At 50.3% G+C, this 20,521-nt stretch overlaps 1 pseudogene; it reads left to right on the forward strand.

The window, feature by feature from the left end:
* Positions 1–20,496, forward strand: part of LOC147571235 (pleckstrin homology domain-containing family M member 1-like) — a 37,813-nt pseudogene extending 17,317 nt beyond the window's left edge.
* The last annotated feature ends 25 nt before the right edge of the window (positions 20,497–20,521 follow it).

Raw genomic sequence — 20,521 nt, forward strand, 5'->3', positions numbered from 1 at the left:
GCTCTTTGTGTGGAGGAGTTTGGCTCTAGGGAATTTAGGGTCACTGGTTCAGGCCCCATGATGGTGGGAGGGCCAACCAAGAGAAAACTGTGCTGCTGGTCTGTAGCCCCTGGGCAGAACTCTGTCAGTGCCTGCCTCGTTCCTCAGGTGGAGGTCTGAGGGTGGTTCTCTGCAGCTCCCATGGCCATGGAGAAAACTGTTTAAGGCACCAGCAACTAGAGAGAGAGAAAGAGAGGGAGAGGAAGAATAGATAAGGAAAGATAGTTAGGATAGATTATATTTCTAGATGGATGGGGGATGGGTGGGTAGATAGTTGTGAATAGATAGATGGGTGGATGGGTTGGCGGGTGGATGTAGACAGATGGTTGGGTGAATGGATGTGGATGGAGGGATGGGTAGATGGATGTGGACTGATGGACGGGTGGATGGATGGGTGGGCTGGCCAACTGGCTGTACTTCCCCTTGGAGCAGTCAGCCTTTTCTGTATATTTGTTTACATACATTTGTAAAGTTGGGATCGTTCTGGACTCATACTGATTTATAACAGGCTCTGTCCACTTGGTACCATTTAGTGTGATTTAGTCTTGAGTACTTTTTTATGTTCACCAAATGCTTTTGAATAAGATGTATTCTAAGATCTCTCTTTTCTTCTTCTCCACCTGAGCTTACCCACCTACCTAGCTATGTTACCATTAGCAAATTATTTAACTTCAGTTTCCTCATCTATAAAGAAGGATTAATAAGTATCTGCCTCAGAGGACATTACAGGAGATGGCACCCGCCAGTCTCTTAGAGCCTTACATCAGTGCCCTTTCTTTCTCCTGAGGCCTGCCACACCTTCAGCCCCTCATTCACTTAGTCAGAGCCTGCCTGGAGGAGCACAAACTTGGCTTTCTCCCAAAGGCACAGATTTCTGCTTAAGACAGACACAGAAGCACAAAGAAGAAGCTATTTGTTTCTCAAGACCCAGGCCTATTGGCCATGCAGTCTTGACGTGTGGATGTGTCGTCAGAGCACAGGGAACGTGACTCTTAGATTCCGTGCCACCCCAGCCTCCACCTTGCTGGGGACCGGAACCCCAAGGACATTAGCTTCACTTTGGCTTTTTGTTGGTTACCTTGTCCTCACTCCTGCCCTCAGTGGTAAGTATTTAACTAACTGCATATAGAATATTAAACCTCAGAACCGCCACAGATGCAAATAATTCTTTGGCCATAAAACACACTCGCTATTTACAACATCCGGACAACTTTTTTTTTTTTTATTTTTTATTTTTTGCATTTATTTATTTTTGAGAGAAAGAGAGAGAGAGAGAGAGAGCACGAGTGGGGGAGAAGCAGAGAGAGGGGAAGACTCAGAATCCAAAGCAGGCTCTAGGCTCTGATCTGAGCTGTCAGCACAGAGCCCGACATGGGGCTCAAACCCGTGAACCGTAAGATCATGAACTGAGCCGAAGTCGGACGCTTAACCGACTGAGCCACCCAGGCGCCCCTGCATTATTATTATTATTATTATTATTATTATTATTATTATTATCATTATTTTAACCTAAACTCAAAATAATTCCGTAAGAGATGCTTTTCTTTTCCCCACTTTATAGACAAGGAAACTGAGTCACAGAGGTTAAATAAGTGTCACAAGGTCCTACTGGTAGGCAGTGGTAGAGCCAGGATTCGAATTCAATTCTGACTTGAAAGCCTGACTCCTAACCACTGCATGGTAGTTGATGGTGGAGACCATCTCAGATCCTCCGGCCTTCTTATTACACCAAGGAGGAGACTGAAGGGGAGAGAAGCTTCTTGGTAGTTAATGAGGCAGCCAAGTGTGCAGAGACAACACCTCAGTTTAGACCCGGGCTCTGCTTTCTGCAGGTAGATTGGATAAGCCACTTTAGCTTCTCTGAGCCTCCATTTACTCATCTGTAAAATGGGGGTGGTGACACCTCCCCCATTGAATTGTCATCAGCCCGAAGAAAGGATATGGTTGAGATCCGCAGCCCACCGTCGGGCAAATAGTAGGCGCTCAGTAACCGGCTTTGGCATTAGGGTCAGGGCCGAGGGTAGAACCTGTAACACCCTGTCAGTGGGAGAGGCTGGGATTGATCGCTCCCCTCCACACGGGGACTTGGGGGAGCCCTGGTTGGTGCTGCTGGCCAGAGCTTGGGGTGGGGGCGCTCGGGAAACCTTGTTAAGCTGTGTCTGATCTGTAGTTTCCTGTGGCTGGAGCCTGACTCAGACAGTCACCTGGTTCCCGGGTCGGCGCTGGGGCAGTGCCTGTTTCTGTTAGGCAGGAAAATGGGGGCTGGGAAGACAGGAAATAGTGGGAAGGATCTGTAGGCCCGGGGGGAGAGGGGCATTGACCCAACGTGGCCGGGGAGGGACCGCAGCTAGTGCCTGGGAGGGAGAGTAGGTTTGGGAGTTAGGGCAACTGGGTTCAGATCTTGACTTTTATGAGCTGTGGACCTAGGCCCGGTCACATCATCTCTGGTCCTCCATTTCCTCATCTGTATAATGAAGATGGCACCGCTTCCCTTGGACGGTGGTGGCAGGGCGGGTGAGTGGGTGGGTAATACTGTGCCTGTCGCAGAGATGCTCACCGAACGGCCATTCTGTCCCGCCCCCCCCCCCCCCCAACCGCCACCATCTGCCGTCTGGTGGTGTCCCAGATCTGCCGGCAGGCTCTGAAGTTCCTGACGCAGATCCGGGCCCACCCCTCATCAACCTGCAGCTGGTGAATGCCTCGCTGTACGAGCATGTGGAGCAGATGCGCCTCGTCCGGAGGAGACGGGAGCAGCTGAAGCTTCTGGGGGATTACCTGGGCCTGTGCCGAAGTGGGGCCCTGAAGGAGCTGAGCAAGAGGTGAGCGTCCCGGACACACACACACACACACACACACACACACACACACGCATGCAGCTAGTGCCCGCCCAAGACGCCCCCTTAGGAAAAATGCCAGAGCCGAGCAGAAATCACCTTCCCACTAGGTTGGGGAAATTACCGCAAGCTTTGGGAGTGGTTTTTATTTGTTCATGTATTCATTCATTTACTCGTTCATCTAACAGTTATTTACTGAGAACATACCAAGTGCTCAGCACTGAGCCAGCTTTGTGAGCTCCACACTGAGCAAGGTAGACCCGGTCCTACCCTCTCACAGGGAAGGCAGATGAGTAAGCCTAGAGCTACAACAGCCTGTAGAGCTGCTACAACAGCCTAGAGGGAGCTAGAAGGGAGGCAGGATGCCTGGAAGTACAGAGGTGAGCCCTCTAATCCGGAGTGGAGGAGGGCAGAGCCCGGAAGACTTCCTGGAGGAATGTACATATAAGATGAGCCTTGGAGAATGAGTCAGAGTTAGAAAGGGGAAGACTCAGGAAAGAGTGTTACAGATGGAAGGAACGGTGCGCTCAGGCCCTGAATGAAGGCCCCATACGAGGGAAGAACAGAGAGAGCTCCTGGGCGTGCAAGGAAGGAAGAGGGGCGCTGCCAGGACCCCGCGCTGCTCGGCCACGTGGAGGCCCCCCAGGCAGGCGCACGCGGCGCGCACCCCGAAGTCGGTGCCCGCGCGCGCGCACTCCTCTCCACTGGGCCCGGCAGCCCTTCCCTCCCTCGACACCCAGCAAACAGAGGTTGCGGGGGGGACTGGAACTGAGGGTCCCCAACCACGTTGGAGCAGGAGGGCAGAGTAGGAAAGGATGCGGGGGGAATAAGGGAGACCAAAGGAGGAAGGACTGAGGGTTTTTTGAGGGGGGACCACCTCGCTGTCTCAATTCCTCGGATGAGTGGCCTAGAGCCAGCCAGGCTGGGCCAGCAGGGCGCTGGGAGGCAGTGTCAGCCTGTGGCTTTGCTGGGCTAGAGGTGGGGGCGGGGGCGGGGCGGGGAAGGCCAGGTGGCAGGGGCTGTTTGGAGAAAGGAAGGCTTTCTGGGCCCAAGGGAGGCCAAGTCCGACGCCTGCCCCGGAGCCCGGTGTACTTGATTTGGCTTTTCAAATATGCACTGAGGCGTCGTTCTTGCCTTGAGAGCTGAGTTATTCACACCCACTGGGCCCTGCTGGATAAGAGCACCAGTGAATGCAGGACTGGTAGGGAGAGCCAGCTAGTGCGCTGAGGTTGCACAGAGAGACAGTGACCCCTCGCCGTTTTCTGGGTGTGGAACTTTTAGTCCCCGCGCAGGAGAGGGTGACAGCCTTCTGGTTCCAGGCGGGGACGCAAGGAGCTCCGTTTCTCAGCCTCCCCTTGGGCTGATGGCTCGGAGCCTGGAGCCTGTTTCCGATTCTGTGTCTCCCTCTCTCTCTGCCCCTCCCCCGTTCATGCTCTGTCTCTCTCTGTCCCAAAATAAATAAAAAACGTTGAAAAAACAATTAAAAAAAAAAGCAGCTGTTTATTTGTACCCTTATCTCACTTCCTTTCCTAGACCGCGACCTCTCTTGAGGGCAAGAGGAACCGGTTTCCCCACAGCACACAAGACACGGTTACCACTCATTCATTGGGAGTTTATTGGAAGGATAAATGGGGGGGGGGGGGGGGGAGTAGTAACCGGACATATTTGACATAGGAGATGCTTGCGCACAAGAGCCCAGCGGAGCGCAAGCTCCAGACCCACAACTGAGCAGCTTACTGGGAAGCAGAGCGAGAACAGCCCCCCCAAGCCTGCCTCCGCTGGGGAATGGCAGGTGTCCACCAGCTCTCCTGCAGCTTTGCTCTGAGGACCTCACGTCCCTACTTCTCCGACTGCCCTTGTCAACGCCTGACTCGATGCCGAAGCCCGCCCCCCTACCCACAACTATGCTTCCTCGTCCCCGATCTGCGGCAGTGCCTCTGACTACTCTTAGCCTTTTTGTCCGGGCCTCTTCTCCGTCGCCCTCCTCTTCTGTCTCCATCACCACCGGCAGGGCGCGCGCCGGGGCAGCCCTGGCCGGCAGGAGGGGGCGGGTCCTGCGACCGGGAGCCGGCAGCCGGAAGCCGGACGGGGGGGGGGGGGGGGCCGTGAGGACGTGTTCCAGGGAAGCCAGGGCCGGACCCGGCGGGGCCGGCGACGTGGAGCCGCTGTACCAGCAAACGCACAAGTGAGGGCCGCGTCGGGGCACGGGCGGGGGCGCAGCCAGGCTGGGCGAGGCCGGCTCCCCTGGCTGGGGCCTCGGGCGCCCGCCAGTGTGGAGGCCGAGTCCTTCCGCCGGGGCGCTGCCGGGGGCGGCTCGGAAGTTCTGTCTCTGGCGGGATGCCCAAGTCGGCGGCGGATGGAGGGTCCGGCCTGATGCGTGGGGACGTTGGGCCGGACGGCTCATGGGATCTTCGAGGCCGCGACTACCTGCTAAGTAGACTAGGTGAAGGGAAAGTCACACTTACAGATGATAAATTGTTTGTCCAGCACCTGCCAACTCACTGCTCTGGGTTGGTAGAGATGGTGGGAGTCAGGGCCCCTACACCTAGTTTACTATTCACTTGGAGAGCCCAGGGACGTCCGAAAAAAATCTAAGGTGTGGCAGGATTGGATGGAGTGTAAAGGAACAATACAAACGGAATCTTCTTTAGTTTAGAAAGAGCCATCATTGAGCTAAGGTCGTCAGAATAAGTTTCATTGTAACTCACAGCTCCTAAATGACGTCGGCCCCAACTCTTGATTGACACTAATCTGTTGTTGCTGCTACACTTTTTTCCCTTTTCTTTTGATTTGGTTTATACCAGAGACCATAATGATGAAGTGTTTGGTTTGAGTGCAAATATAAAACCTACTTTGTAACAGTTTTAAAACGGAGCCCTTTAAAATAGGGAGCCCTATTCTCATATAAAAAGTATAAGAAGGGACGGGTCGCCTGTGTGGCTCAGTCGGTTGGACATCTGACTCTTGATCTCAGCTCACGGCTTGATCTCTGGGTGGGGAGTTCAAGCCCTGCGTTAAGCTTCAAGCTGGGCGTGGAGACGACTTTAGAAAAAAAAATTTTATATCTATATATATGATGGAACTTAAATAATCAGACCTGTGAGTCCATTGGAAAAGGAATGAAATAGAATTATTTTTGTGTTACTAAGAAAGGACAGATCTTTTAGTGTGTCTTTCCCCTGAAGTATTGAACCAGTCCTGGGAGTTCTGGTTCTAGACTTCTTTTTCTGATCTATAAAATGTTAGTTTGGAGCTCATAAACTTTGAGGCTCCTTTCAGCTTCATGATACTGGTGATTGAGTGTCTTAAAAGGAAACACACAATCCTGCGAGCGTCAGCAATTAACTTTTGCAGTTGCAGAAATTAATGATTGAGGCTGAATTGACACAACAGTAACTGAGCATCTTAATTTTACTGGAACTTTGAACCCACTTTGTGGTTATCTCTGGCCATGTCCCTGACAGTACGTTGGAATGAAATCAGTACTTGAAAGTTCTGTATCTTGAAAACTCCTTCTTAACTGCCTGAGCAATGAGTGGGGGAGGGAGGGGAGGTGAAAATCAGAATAAACATTTTATGCTTAAGTAATACTGCATTAGGATGAACTTTATAGATGAATAAGTGGCCAGGCTTCTATTTTTGATATTCAAGTGGTTGTAGAGGTGTCTATATTTGTCCCCTGTATAGTCTAGGATCACTCAGTGCCCTGGACCTTATTATCTCTAGAGATTCTTTGCGGTTTTAATTTTTTAAAAAATATTTATTTTTGAGAATTAGAGTGTGAGTGGGGGAGGGGGAGAGAGAGAGAGAGGGAGCTACAGAGTCCGAAGCAGGCTCTAGGCTCCAGGCTGTCAGCACAGAGCCCAAAGCGGGGCTCGAACCCACGAATCGTGGGATCATGACCTGAGCTGAAGCCGGACACTTAGCCGACTAAGCCACCTAGGTCCCTCTATCCCTAGAGCTTCCGATTCAGTAGGTCTGGAGCACAAGAAGCTCTATTTTTAACAAGCTCTCCAAGTGATTTTGGTGAGCAGCTGGGTGTGAAAACTGTTACCTTATCTGAAGACCAGTTTTTCCCTTTTTTTGATTTTGCCTTCTGGTGAGAGGCTAAATGTAGAAGCGGCAAGGTGGGTGAGGTGAAAATGACCAGATGGTTCCCACTACTTTTAAGTAAAGCAAAAACAACCACAAATGTTTGTATGATGCCGTAAAGGTTACACAGCAATTTCATATTGCATTTGGATCTATGAGCCTTTAAATAGTTGTGATTATTGATTCATGTGTGTACCCTGTTTTATCGGAGACTGAGGCACCAAGGAGTTAAATGGCTTGTTCCTGGTTCCTCAGCCAGTCCATAGTGGGACCAGAACTTGCAACCAGTATCTTTTAACTCTAAAACTGTTCCCTGCTCGTAGGGGTCAGAGGCAGCATGGATACAAAATAGGTGTATATGAAAGGATGAGAGTAGTTCCATGGACTTTAAAAAAGCAATTTCATTTCTACAGACTGGATTTGTTTGTTTGTTTGTTTGTTTGTTTGTTTGTTTTTAGTCAGCAACAGTGACCTTGTTTTCTTACTATTAGGTCTCTCTGCTTGGTGATGTCATTACCTAAGCCCACCACGGACCCCATGTTGGACAGGGCTAAGACTTCTGGTTTCTAGTGTCCACCTGCCCCCCCCTCCCCCGCCCGCCCCAAGTCCTGCCTGTGCATCACCTGTTCCTTACTGGCTTCAAGTGTGTTGTCTGAATTCCCAGGTCGGTTTAAAACAGACTTGCCACATAGTAGTCCCCCCTATGCCATGCCTGCTTGCTTTGTTGTTTTGCATTTGATTTCCTCCCAGGCATGAAATGTAGAGATTGGAATCATTTTCTTGGCCGTATCTCTTCTAGTTCATTCAGAGCATTCGGAGCTTAGGTGGGAGAAGTCAGTATTGTTTCCCTGCAACTTTAAAGTTTGTCCATTTTGGCTTAGAAAACGGTATAAGCCACCTGAAGGGTGTTTATAGGGTGAGTGTTGCCATCATCTCTCACCCTGTCCTCATAGACTTTAAAAATTGGAGGGGACTGGCAAAATCTTCCATTCCAACTCCCTTTAGTCAGGAAGACCCTTTATAAAACCCGAAGCAGTTCATGTACCCTGTGTTTAAACATGCAGGAGCTCTTTTTCTTCTTCCTTTTTTTCTTTTTTTCTTTTTTTTTAAGTTTAGAGAGAGAATGAACACGAGTTGGGGGGGCGCGCAGAGAGAGGGAGAACCCCAAGCAGGCTCCCAGCTGTCAGCGCAGAGCCCGCCCGACACGGGGCTCGAACCCATGAACCATGAGATCATGACCTGAGCCTACCAAGAGTCGACGCTCAACTGACTGAGCCACCCAGGTGCCCCCCTTCTTCCTTTGCTTGAAGAGAGAGAGTTCATAATTATTCTGGGGTTTTTGTGGGGAGGGGCAGGTTGAGCTGAAAGCTACCCTCTTGAATGGGGCTCTTGGTTCTGGCTCTCCCTTCAGGAGCCGCAGTGGAGAATGAGCCCATTCCTCTGCCTGTATGTCAGCTCTAGGTATTTGAAAAGCACCAGCTGCCCCATTTTAATGGAGGGTTTTTTTTCTCTTTTCTTTTTTCTCTTTTCTTTTTTCTTTTCTTTTCTTTTCTTCTCTTCTCTTCTCTTCTCTTCTCTTCTCTTCTCTTCTTTTCTTTTCCTTTCCTTTCTTTTCTCAGAGGCTTATTATCACTAGCTCTTTTGACCATTCCTCTTCATGACTTGACTTCTAGACTCTTTCCCGATCATCCTCTTCATCCATCTTCCGTCAGGGGAAGTCTTTAATAGGGGCCTTTAACAGACAGCTCCCAGGATGGAATGCCACTTGATATTGTACATTGGGGACTTTTTAAAAAAGTCTTAAGTGGGAATGCTTTTCATCCCTGACAAATTTCATCTTACTATTTTAGCCTAAATGAAAATATTACTATTTGTTTTGTGGTACAACATCCTAACCTAGGCTCATTAGCACAGAGTGATGTGCAAATGTCATCAACGTAAGTTGGTTTGTTAAAAAATCTTGAACAAAACGTAGAGCTGAAGGCAGTCCTGTGGTAGAATGCTGGAAATCTTGGCTAGCATCCCTTGGGTACCATTATTTAGCCTGCCATGAAGCCCTCGTCCTTAAAGTTTAAAGTATTTGTCAATCCATGGGAGAAATGTACTATCTCATTATTTTGACTTTGCATTCTTCTGATTACTAGTCAAGTGGAATAATAGATATAGATATAGATGTAGATATGGATATAGATATAGATACAGATATGTTTGGGTTTTCTTTTCTGTCATTTGCTCTTTGCCCATTTTACAAAAGTGCTTTGACTTTTCCTGTTGATTTGCAGCATTTTTTAATATACTCTAGACATTAGTCCTTTCTTATCTGCCGCGGGTATCTTCCAGTCTCTGCCTGTCTTTTTATTTTTTTAGAGCGTCTTTGGTGTAGACAGGTGTTTTGTTTTAATGTAGTCAAATTGACGAGTCTTGTGGTGTGTGTGGTTTGGGGGACAGTATTGTTTTTTGCCTTGTTTAGGAAATTCTTCTTCAACCTGAAGTCATAGTATGCATTCCTGTATTTTCTCCAGAAAATTTTGAAGCCTTGCCTTTTACATTTGGGCTTTAAACCATCTTGCGTTTCTTTTTGTGTCTGGACTCTATTCTTTGCTCCTGGGTCAGGGTTAGGGTTTGTCTGTCTCCGCACTGCAATGATGTTGTTTTGTTTGGTTTTGTGTTGTTATTATGGCTTTGTCATAAGTCCTCATAGCAGGTGGACCAGGTCATCCCTCTCATACTTGATTCAGAGTTGTCTTGGATACTCTTTGCCCCCTGCCCCCCTCCCTTTTTTCTTCTGTTCCCGTTCCTGTCAACACTGCTAATTTTCACATTTGCTCTATGAAGCTGCCATTGACAACTTACCTCATGGCCTACGTGCAGGCCTTCGGTAAAATCCGAATTGTCTTCCCATCGGCGTCGCCGTGCAGTCCTCTTGCTGTCTCTGTGGTTACCCTGACCCAGATGTTGGTTAACTCAAGCTGTGTTCCTCCATCTACCTCCGTACCTCCACGTGCCCTCATTCTACACTATCAGGACCTATCTTACCGGAGGAGCAGTCTGGTCCCTCCATCTCTAGTGGTGATTTCTAGTTTCCTTTCAGGGCCGTGGGTCTTACCCAGGTGCGCTCAGACTCAGTAGAGCGCTGGCCTTGCTTCTGGTGCCGTGGGTCATGTTTAGAGTCCGCAGGAAAGCCCTGGAAAAGACAAGACAGAGTTGAAACCCAGTTTGGGCTTCTGGCTTGCATTGGTAAATTTGGGTTCACAGAGTGTGGTGCCCATGGTGGAGGCTGGTTGCTGACCTTTCCCTCAAGGGTTGGAGGTGATATAGTTGCTCAGCAGACTGCTTTCCTGTGGCTCTGATGTGAGAGACCGGAAGCACCAGGAGCCCGTTGTTGGGGTAGCATAGGCAGTATTCCAGAACTGATCGCAGACGACTGCTAGGAAGGGCTCTGGGGGTGACCTTGGTCAAGCCCCGAGGAGCCTCCGGAGAGCACGCTAGGGCCCGCCACCTGAGACCACGCTGGCGAGCCAGGGTACGGTGTCGCATTTCCCAATGAGGTGGCACTCGCCTGGGATTGCCAGGGAAAGGCCTTTACCGGACGGGACATCCCCGTCTTTCAGGACCTTCCTCTGATAGTTTTCTCGCACTGATCGCCTCATCCCTTCTCCCCTCCGACCCCTACTCGCTTCCGGGCAGGCCCACCTGCTTGTAATCCACGTGCCTTTTTGCCGATCCTTTTCTTCATCTCTTCCCTCATCAGGTCAAGCTTCCGTCTTCAGAGTGCTCTTTAGAACTCACTTGACGCCACCGGGTTCCGCCAGCTTTTACTCTTATTTTCTTACGTTTCCTTGGCACCACGCCACTGCGCGGAGCCCCTCGGCTTCCTTTTTGTTTACACTTACATGTAGTGATGTTCCCCTAAATCTTCTTGGGACTTGTCATGTCTCTCTGGCCTGTTGTTCCTAATTACATTGTTTCTCAAGGACAAGGATTATATCTTTCTTGCCCTTTGACTCTCCCTAGTACAGACCAGCGCTCAGCACATCGGGTCAAAGAACAGAGAGTGGGATTGGCTGGGTCCGGATTGAGGTTTATCACTTGCTGTGTGACCTTGAACAAGTTACATAACCTTTCTGGGCTTCGGTTGTCTTATTTATAAAACGAAGATGATAATGGTCCTTTCCGCATAGGGTTATTGACTTTGCAGAATGTCTCCGATGTGGCAGGCACTTAGTAAGCGCCGCCTGTTAGTGTTACAAAGTAAGTTAGTGTTCTTATTAATATTCATGGTAAAATATTAGAAACCGGGCCAAAACATGTGGCCTCAAGTGCCACTTAACAAAGTTTACAGTTCAGTGATGCTGTCGATTTAAATCAGTTACACGTTGGCATCAGAAAGTTTGTCTTTCCTGACCGAAGCACTGTCGATGACTCCTGTCTCACTCATTTCCTCTCTCTTCCTTGGATAGGCAGGTCCACGAGATCCAGTCTCACGTGGGACGCCTGGAGACCGCGGACACGCAGTCTCTGCACTGTGAGTAATTAACTATGGAGAGCAGAGTCCTTTCTCCCGATGACACGATGCTAATGGGCTGGGTTTCCTGACCGCCTTGCTGCCTCAGGGGCTTAATGATTCCATGCCGAAGGAGTTCTGTTGTTAGGGGTGGACAGAAAAACCCTCTGGCAAAGCCTCTGACTTCTCTCATTGCGCCCCGTGGAATCCCACAGGCCTTATCCCCCATTACCCCTCAACTCACCCTGACAGGGCCCTGTGGGAATGGACCTCCTCTCCTCTGTCTTAATCTAATTACCGAGCCCTGGGAGGAATGTACTCCGTACAAACTCAGAGATGTTTAACTGGAATTGGTCATTTCTTCTGAGCTGAGAACGGTGGCTTTTTAGGAGGATTATTCAGAAACGAATAGCAACATTAATTAGTGTAGTTCCCACACTGTGGTTTCATTTGAGAAGAGTGCTGCTTTCTGTTTTACAGTTTTCTGTTGGCCAGAAAAGGTCCTTTCTCTGAGCTGGCCACAACAGATGCCACTGGTTGCCCACACGTTGCTGAAGCCACCCGTTCACCTCCCCACCTGGCTGTCCTCATGCCCTTTTCTGTTTGCTCATGCCTCCTTTTCGGAGCATCGAAAGCATCTCTTTTCTGGGTTCTGTGCCCCACCCTGTTCTAATCTAGAGTGCATATGTTAGCTGCTGCAGGTTGGCCTAGGAGGGTCACATTGCTTCTTTACTGTCGTGTCTTTATTGGGCAAGAAGCAATCTGGGTACCTTTTTTTTTGGTTAATGTTTGTTTGTTTGTTTGTTTGTTTGTTTGTTTATTTATTTATTTATTTGAGAGAGAGAGAGAGCACACAAGCAGGGGAGGGGCAGAGAGAGAGGGGGAGAGAGAGAGAGAGAGAGAATCCCAAACAGGCTCTGAGCTGTCAGAGACCCTGGTGTGGGGCTCGATCCCACGAACCGTGAGACCGCAACCTGTGCTGCAATCAGCAGTCGGGCACAGTCGGATGCTTAACCGACTGAGCCACCCAGACGCCCCCCTGGGTGCCCTTTTTGTACGCGGTTTAGTTCCTATCCATCTGCTTTGTTTGCCTTCCCAGCAGTCTCACTGTCACATGATTAGAAATGGAAAAGAGGCCATGTTGACTGTTTATCAAGAGGGATAAGGAAAATGACTGTATTTATCATATCTTTACCTCTGTGGATTCTTTCCTGGGCCTTTCCTAGTGATATTCAGTCTATTTTGGGGATTCCAGCATCAGCCTGCCCGTCCTTATGGAAAGCCTCAAGGGAGCTCTTCCCTGTGTTTCACACACTAATCTTCCCCTTTGTGCTTTTTTTTCTTTTAACCTCATTACTGTAGGGAATTCAATTGGCAGCCTTCTTACTAGATATTTCTAACTCGTATCTGAGAATAATCTCAAAGGAAAAGAGACCTCATTCTGTTTCAGAAGATACTGCATTTTGCTTAAAATATTTTATTTGGACAACCCAAATATTCATTGTATTTTCTAAAGGCAGGAAATATATTTCTACAGACTTATCTGTAGCTTTTTAAACAATTGGCATTGCTATGACATTAACAGCTACATGTATATATGCGTGTGTGTGTTTAGAGCGACATTTACAGAATCCGTATCACTTGAATTTTTTTCCATTATTCAGTACGATATGCGTTTTTCTCCTTTTCGAATGGGTTTCTTTGAATTTATTGGATATGGAAAAAGACATGTTTATTGTATCATTCTAATTTAAGCTGTCTCTTTTCCAGCAATTACTCTTTTTTTCTCTTTTGTGCAGTAGTAGAAAACGAAATCCAAGCAAGCATTGACCAGATATTCAGCCATCTAGAACGTCTGGAGATTCTGTCCAGCAAGGAGCCCCCGAACAAAAGACAGAATGCCAAACTGTGAGTGTTGTGACGCCTCTTGTCCAGGGGAGGCTGTCAGATATTCTGAAAATCCATTTACACATTGAAAAACTGAGACTCTGTGAAGATGGAGTCCCTCTAAAGGGCACGGTTTCGTTTCAATGATATTTCCTGAAAATAAAAAGCCTGTGAGGTTAGGGGCTCAGAAGCCTGTGTCTCCTTACATTGGGTCATTTTGAAATTTTGCCTCCAATACCGTTTTTCTGGCCAGACCCGTGGCCTTACTTGAAGCCTCCAGCAGCCAGGGAGGTGTGCACTGCCCTCTGGTTCCTGCTGCATTCTTGGATTGAGATGAAATCTTGCCCTTAATCACTTCAGTCAGCCGATTTATAATGAAATAACTGATCTAACATTTGATACTCCGCCATGAAATTCAAATGAAAACCCTCACCACCTCCAGCCCAGCCCCTGCTCCCAAAAGTTCTTATGAAACTTTGTTGTTGCTTTACTCGAAAGGTGCCCTTGGGCTCCTTCTTGAAAAGCGATATAATCCATGGCAGGTCAGGGAGAGGTCGTTGAGCCTGCTTCCTGTCACCTGTTCCCTGTCATGCATCCAGAATCAGAGACCAGCAGATGCTTAAGTGAAGCTGTTGGGATCTCTTGTGCTACAACCGTACTTTAACCACAGGCCGCTTCTTTGTTTTCAACATCAGTGATCAAAATCAGATCATTTTGGTGGGGACAGCATGCAGTGGTGTAGGGAGAAGTAAGGAAGCATCTTTCTTGAATACGAAGGCTGGCCGCTCAGAATGTGCGGCCCTGGGTTTCTGGAATGTAATCTCTGTCTCCATCAATTCCAGTCGTGTTGACCAGTTAAAGTGTGATGTCCAGCACCTGCAGACTTCTCTCAGAAACTTCCAGCATCGGCGATACGCCAGGGAGCAGCAGGAGAGACAGCGAGAGGAACTTCTGTCTCGAACCTTCACCACTAACGTAAGCCAGGCTCCTGGTTGGGGGGCGGGAGGGGGTGGGGGGGCAGTGTCTACAGGCACTCGGCAGCTCGTCGCCACTGAAACTCGGGTCCTGGAGCTTCATCTTTGTAGGGGGTGTCCGCAGCCGATGGACTGGAAGTAACAGTGGGCTTTGTGCCTTGCCACAGACACTAGACCTAGACAGGGAACCTCCTTCTCTAACACGAAAACCCGAAGTGGAAGCAGTTAAAGTGAAGGAGTGGGCAGGGGTGAAAATGACCTGGGTTTGACTGAGAGGTGGAAGTTCCCATGGTGGAAACGGTTTCTGATCAGGTAGAGACAGATGATGAGAACGGAAACCATTTGTCACGAGGGGCAGCATTTCAAAGCTGCCTGCAGGCACTTGCCACCGTGCTGTGTATGTGTGTGGTTCCCGTGTCAGATGCCTTAAAATGTTTTTGCCCCAAATCTGAGCAGCAATTTGGAGGAATTTGTTAACAGGTCTTTTGTTTTGGATGGATTGCTTGACTTGAGCCTGTTCGAAAGTGGCCTGGTTGGTGTGCATGTTTGGTTTTTGGGAGACCCTTGCCCCTGCCCCTCGGTCTTAATAGGATCCATTCCTGCACATGGCTGTTGATGGCTAGAGGACACACTGGCCTTTTTCAGGTCCCTTATAATGTATTTCCACCAAGTGAGGTGGGTTTTGGGTTGTTTTGTTTTAACAGAGAGGTTCATTTTCTAAAGAGGTCTTAGCTCTCTAAGCCTGCCCTCAGAATTCAAATCAGCCCACGTTTCACAGATGCTTAAGTCTCTCTGCTGTGTCCACACTTGCGGCAAATTTCCCCGAGTGTTTCAGAATGTGCCTGTGTAGTTTCTGCTTCTCTAGAGTAAGCAGTCAAGTAACACTGATTAACAATTCAGAAGTGTGATGAGGACGTGTTGGAGGCATAGTGGTAGGCGCAGCTGTCTGTCTTCCTTCCTTCCTTCCTTCCTTCCTTCCTTCCTTCCTTCCTTCCTTCCTTTCGGTAGTTTCAAGTTTTCATAGCTGCCTTTCAAAAGTGTAATGAACTCTACAACATGCCAAAAGGTGTGTGGGCTTTTGATCACTATGGCATTGGGTACTCAGACCTCTTTTAGGTCAGGGATGGTCGCTCAGAATTCTTTTGTTTGCATATCAGCTCGGTGCGGTGCTCTGCACGCAGTGCCCCTTAATCAAAGTTGACTTTGCCAAATGAACTTCTTGCCGGTCACTCTGTGAGCTGGAACTATGGTATGTTTTTCTGAGTGATAATGCCCAATTAGGTCTACCCTTTCAGGCGGAAGGGTAAGAACGATTTGTATACAGAAGGCACTCAATAAACGCTTGTCGAATGAAGAGAAGCCTCTCTTTGATTCGTTCAAACACTGGAGTCTTGTGACCCACTGAGCATTAGCTGTATGCAGAACATTGTTGAAGATGCTTGTGAAAGTAAAGCTTGTGAAAAAGTGAAAAGCTGTGGTCCCCGCCTGCTTCTCGAAACGCTCCCGTGTTAGCAGGGGGCACTGAGAGCAGGTGCATGAAAAGTGATTCTGAACGTATGCAGCAAGGAAGAGGTGGTTGAACCTCTTCGTGGTGATTGAAAGAGGGGAGAATGACCGGGCATGGCAGAAGAATGTGCGATTGTCGGGAGGCGGGAAAGAAGGGATCTATGGCCAGTCCTGACTGCCTTCTGTATCCAGTCCGCTTCTGGTGTAAACTTAGAGCCCTGAGGCCAGTCTCAGTGTTTCTTCCCACAGGATGGTTAAGAGGGCCGGCTCTGCACTCAGTAGTGAGATACAGGCCCCGCTGGACTGAACAGCTCTGTGTGATCTTAGACCTCTCTGAGCTTCAGTTTCTTCACCTCTAAAATGGGGATAGTACAGTAACTGTGTTATAACGTTAGGATAAGGATTAAGTGAGCTTGGGGTAATGGGCATCAGGGTGGAAAGTACTTGATCGGTGTCAGTTTTTTTCTTCCTTCATTTCTTTACAGCCCTTTCTGGACCGCTGAGGAGAATTGTCCCATCCCGACTACCCATTAGGCCTTCGTCTCCTTTGTCCTTAGTCAGACTCCGTCTAAGTGCAGCGACAGCTGTAGATAAAACAGCTGCAGAACAAAAGCAAACCTGTAATACTGTGTTAAGGGAAAGCCAAGGAAAGGAACATTTGGAACAAGCTAAGTTAATAGGGGAGTAGTCAGAGAAAGCCTTCAGGAGAAGCCCAGCAAGACCTTGCAGGACTGATGTTCCTTCTTAAGTGGTGGTCATGGTGGAGAGGCAGGAATTCACAGGCCGTGTGCATCTGGCTGTCTCTCTGGCTTGGCCTTGGCCGACAGGCGGAGCAGTCAGACCCGCTGGGACCCCAGGAGCTGACCAGGCGGCAGAGCTAATCCTGTGCCTGCGTCTCTTTCACAGGACTCCGACACGACCATCCCAATGGATAGCTCGCTGCATTTCAACTCCTCCCTCCAGAAAATTCACCATGGCATGGACGACCTCACCGGAGGCGGGCACAGTATGCTGGACGGACTGAGGGCCCAGAGACTGACCTTGAAGGTGGGGGCTTTTCTGGGGGACAGGGAGGAGGCCCTTCGTTCTGGCCTCATCCACCAGTTGGGTACCCGCGTTGACGTCTTGGTTACGTATCCTCGCGTTTTGTTACTTTGGTGGTGAGACAGAGCCCTGAGTCTGGGGTCCTTTCTTTTGGAGCTGAAGTATGAGGAGTCCACAAGTGACCACCTTCCCTTCGCCCGCAGCTGCTACTTGTGCTTGCGACGAACCATAATTTGGCATCACTTGGTATCTGGGTCTTTTTCCGTTTACTGAACTTACCATGAAAGTGGCTGCTACGATAGGCACCACTGAGACCAAGAAATCCCACAACTGCCGAAATTACAGAATGCACGATTCTGAGAAGGCACACGTGGCCACACGTGGCCCCTCGCCCTCACGTGGTTTCCCGGAGAGCCCCTCCTGCCGACCACCTGATAGCCGAGACCTTTTGTGCTCTTTAAAAAAATTTTTTTTTTTCAACGTTTATTTATTTTTGGGACAGAGAGAGACAGAGCATGAACGGGGGAGGGGCAGAGAGAGAGGGAGACACAGAATCGGAAACAGGCTCCAGGCTCCGAGCCATCAGCCCAGAGCCTGACGCGGGGCTCGAACTCACGGACCGCGAGATCGTGACCTGGCTGAAGTCGGACGCTTAACCGACTGCGCCACCCAGGCGCCCCTACACCTCCTGGTTTCTAACGGTCTGGACTTAGGACAGGGCATGGCTGGGATGGGTCACCTCTGCTCCATGATGCTAGAGCCTCAGCCGGAAGATTCCACGGCCGGGGAGGAGAATCATCTGGAGATTCACTCCCATGTCTGGTGCTTGATGTCCGCTGCGCTCCTTAGCTGGGGCTGTCCACTGGAACGTCTACACAAGGCTTCCTCGCAGCCTCATGTTCCAAGAGTGAGTGGCCCGAGAGAGAGAGCCAGGTGGGAGCTGCATCCTTTCTGTGGCCAAGCCTTGGAAGTCACAGGACATCTTTCTGCAGTCTCAAGCCTCCCCCCCACTCCCCCACAGTGTGTCATCCATCAGCCACAGTGTGACGAAAGAGCAGGTGGGGTGGGATAAACCCATGGGTGTGGCCATCTGAGGGAAGCACAGTCGGCCACACTCCCCTTGAACAACGCGCCCATCTAGCTCACAACAGTAAAATACTCAAACTCTGTCGCCATAGGTACCAGGTAGCATCTACTCGCTGGGGGAAGCAATGGCACCGAATCCCTGGATGAGTCAGATTTGACCAGGTGCAGCTTGGGAGGAAGGTCTCCGAGGGAACAGTGTGAGCAAAGGGGTGTGCCCTAGTGGGGGCAGGGCTCGGGCTTGGGCTTGAAGGCCAGGTACGGGGTATCTGAAAGCAGGTTCATTACTCTCTGCCCTGCTCCGTTCCCCACCCCTCTGCACAGGAGAACGTCCCTCTGTGTGCTCAGACGCCCCTGAGCTCGGGGGCAGGATGGCCCTGAGCAGCAGAGGCTGGCAGGATGGGGGCCGCCCCGGCATCTTGCCTGTCTCAGACCCTGTGCGGCAGCCTGGGAAAGTCCTGGGCTTGTCTCTGGGCGCGGGGGTGGGGACGGGGGACGGGTACCCTGTGCCACGGCAGGTCAGTTCAGTGGGCTGACACTTGGGGCTGAGATGAAAACGTCGGGTTCCAAAGCCCAGAACAGAGGGAAAGTGGAGCTGGAAGGGGTCCCTAGGGACCACCACGGCTGACCTCAGGGAAAGTGACTTGCCAGGGATCATTCAGCCAGTCGGTAATGGTCGGTCTGGAATCAGAGTGGAGGTCACCTACTCCCGGGCCAGTGTCCCGCCATTCCTGCTGCCTGTGGGCCACCTCCCCGGGCCATCTTGGCCTGGTGCTAGTTTGTGGCCCTCAGCCCAACTACAATCCCCTGGCCTGGCACTGTCCCATATTCTCGCCAGGCACAGCTAACTGGGGTGGCAGGAGCCATACCAAAGGCTTTTCGGATTTGAGGGCCTCTCCCGAGCCCCTCAGATACTGACGTGAACTGGCACACACATTGCCGGCTTGTGATGTCCCGTAGGGGACGCAGACGGCGGTGGACAGAGCCCATGACCACGGCTGGAATGGTGGGTTCCAGAGCGAAGCCTGGCGGTGGGTGTCATTCTCCCCGTTACCCACTGAACTATATCTCATCCATCCAGAGTCAGTTTCTATGGCAACAGCAGAGTCCTTACCCATCATTTTCATCTGTAAAGATCCACCCCAGCTGCCTGAGGCCGGGCTCCTTGCCCAGCTGCACACCGGGCCCAGCTCCGCATCCCAGGTGTAATGGTGAATCGGCAGCCTGCCAGCCGGGACCTCCTGGGAGGTGCCTGGTAACCGGCATAGCCCTTGAAAATGACCGCATAATCACTTCTTAACCGGGTTAGGAACTTGCTTCCAGTGGCCCCCTCTTGCTTCTGCGTCAGTCACCTCCCTCTTCTCCTCTGGAGCTTACCATCGAAGACCTCCATTCCCTTCTGCCCAGCCTCCAGAGCAAGATAATGCTAATCGAGGCTGCTCCGAAGCCAGCCGCTAACCTGCTAACCCCGGGGAGAGGGGAGCCTCCAGTCTTTGCCCCCCGGGTACGCTCAGGGATGAAACCCCGCCTCCGTGGCCCCAGGGCCAGAGAGCACTCTGTGTGTGGTCCACGCACCCCACCCGCCAGCCCTGTTGTCAGCCTTGGCGGGGGCGCTTCCCCCTCTAACCACCACCACCTTGACAACCCAGTTCCAAGCCCACGCCCGCCAGGAAGTCTTCCTTTCTACACCGCTTTCCTCTGCATCCTCTCTGCATGCCTGTATTTGGTTTCTGCAACATAGCTCGGGGCGCCTGGGTGGTTCAGTCCGTTGAGCGTCCGACTTCGGCTCAGGTCATGATCTCACGGTCTGTGAGTTCGAGCCCCGCGTGGGGCTCTGTGCCGGCCGCTCAGAGCCTGGAGCCTGTTTCGGATTCTGTGTCTCCCTCTCTCTCTGCCCCTCCCCTGCTCATGCTCGCTCGCTCGCTCTCTCTCTCTCTCTCTCTCTCTCTCTCTGTCAAAAATAAATAAACATAAAAAAAAAATAAAATCCTAACAGCTTCAGGATCTTTCTGACCTTGAAGAAAGGGCAAATGAAGATACTGTGCCACCACTTCAGAAGCAGAGCCTGAAATTCTTCTGTGCTTTAGAGGTGGTGTTGCCATCCTATGAGTGCCGGAGTCCCGGAGCTGGCATGGCCGAGGAGCCTTTGGATAACCTGGAGGAAGGCCCGTTTACGGTGGGGGTGGGGGTGGAGGGGAGGCAGAATCCCTCTTTCTCTCTAAAAACTCATCTTTTCAGATTCATCATCCAGCCCTCCCCCTTGCTAAGCTCCTAAAGCCCTAGGCAGAGTTTTTCTGGCCTACGGTACAGGCTTTTATCTCAGGCAATACCTGAAAGAACCTTTAACTTTAAAATTCTAAAGCTGACTTTCTGCCAAGAAGTTTAGGAGGAGGGAAGTAATGTTTTTCCCATTTTTGGTTAAGAATTCGCCTTGTGCTAAAATAGTCCTTCAAATACATATCTCTTGCAGCCTGCAGTGATCCCAGCAAAGTGATCATCTAAAGACTTAAATAAACTCTTGTGTGAATGTTGAGTCCTTTGCCTCCTATCAAAGGGCT

The sequence above is a fragment of the Puma concolor genome, unplaced genomic scaffold, assembly GCF_028749965.1.
Source record: "Puma concolor isolate L17-30 unplaced genomic scaffold, mPumCon1.1.hap2 unalloc_scaffold_38, whole genome shotgun sequence".
NCBI classification, from domain to species: Eukaryota; Metazoa; Chordata; class Mammalia; order Carnivora; family Felidae; genus Puma; species Puma concolor.